Source organism: Canis lupus, chromosome 7, assembly GCF_048164855.1.
Source record: "Canis lupus baileyi chromosome 7, mCanLup2.hap1, whole genome shotgun sequence".
Classification (NCBI taxonomy): domain Eukaryota; kingdom Metazoa; phylum Chordata; class Mammalia; order Carnivora; family Canidae; genus Canis; species Canis lupus.
The window spans coordinates 14,626,308-14,627,527 of record NC_132844.1 but is presented as its reverse complement, the minus strand read 5'-3'; the positions used below and the strand labels follow the sequence as shown (position 1 = coordinate 14,627,527).

The 1,220-nt window shown below is 40.2% G+C and overlaps 1 pseudogene; it reads left to right on the top strand.

Annotated features, from left to right (window-relative positions):
• Window positions 1-484: 484 nt before the first annotated feature.
• LOC140636375 (large ribosomal subunit protein mL63-like) lies at window positions 485-833 on the top strand (annotated as a pseudogene).
• The last annotated feature ends 387 nt before the right edge of the window (window positions 834-1,220 follow it).

Here is a 1,220-nt window from a genome sequence, read left to right as displayed (position 1 = left end):
TTGGGGGTAGTATGGATATTTTAACAATATTTGTTTTCCAATCCATGATCATGGAATTTCTTTCCATTTCTTAGTGAGAACTTCAATTTCTTTCATCAGTGTTTTATAGATTTCCTAGTACAGGTCTTTCACCCTTTGGTTAAATTTATTCCTATGTATTTGTTATTTTTGGTGCAATTATAAATGAGATTATTTTCTTAATTTCTCTTTCTGCTGTTTCATTATTAATATATAGAAATGCAACAGATTTCTATACATTGATTTTGTATCTTACAACCTTATTGAATTCATTTATCAGTTTTAGTAGTTTTTTGGTGGAGTCTTTAGGGTTTTCTGTATATAGTATTGTATCATCTGCAAATAATGAAAGTTTTGACTTCTTACCAATCTGGATGCCTTTTATTTCTTTTTATTGTCTGATTGCTGTGGCTAGACCTTCCAGTACTATGTTGAATAAAAGTGGATATCCTTGGTGTCCACGGGCATGCAAAAGGTCTGGGGTCTCTTGAGGGACCTGGCCAGTACCATATTCCTGACTGCCCTCCTCTGCCACAGTAGCATTCCTGGCAGGCGGTGGATCCAGGAGCACCAGTGGCCCCAGACTATATCTTTCCATGTGAAGCAGAACATGATCCATTGTCTGGAGGTAGAGGTGAAGAATCATTACTGGCTGAGCCTGCCCTACCTCACCAGGGAGCCGGAGTAGGGCCATGCTGGGAGCCTGGCAGCAGTTTTCGAGGCCATCAAGGTGGCCAGCATGTCCAAGTTCCCCCTCCAACAGATATGTGGTAGACCAGCTTGACCATCTCAATGTCACCAAGAAGTGGTCCTAACCCACAGGGACCACTTTGCAATTGGATGGATCACTGGGCTGCCACCTCTTGATCTGATTCTGGAACTGAAAAACTGGAACCTCTGGAAGAAAATGAGCTTTTGGACCAGTTTTATTGAACAGCAAATGTGAGTGTAGTGATCTACATATAGAGTATATGGGGCTCCAAACTCTACGTGGTCCATCCGTCATATTGTTTCCTTTTCCATTGCCCTAATAGGTAATGGAAATACAAGACGTTTCTAGATCACAGAGGATATAAAATGTATTTTGGATGAAAGCTTCAAAAAAATCTGCAAACTGTGGTTTGGAATCTGTGCTTAAGTATGAGGCATTTGATGGGGGCTTACCTTTTGTCAAAACAATAATTGCCTAAATATAAGTGAAA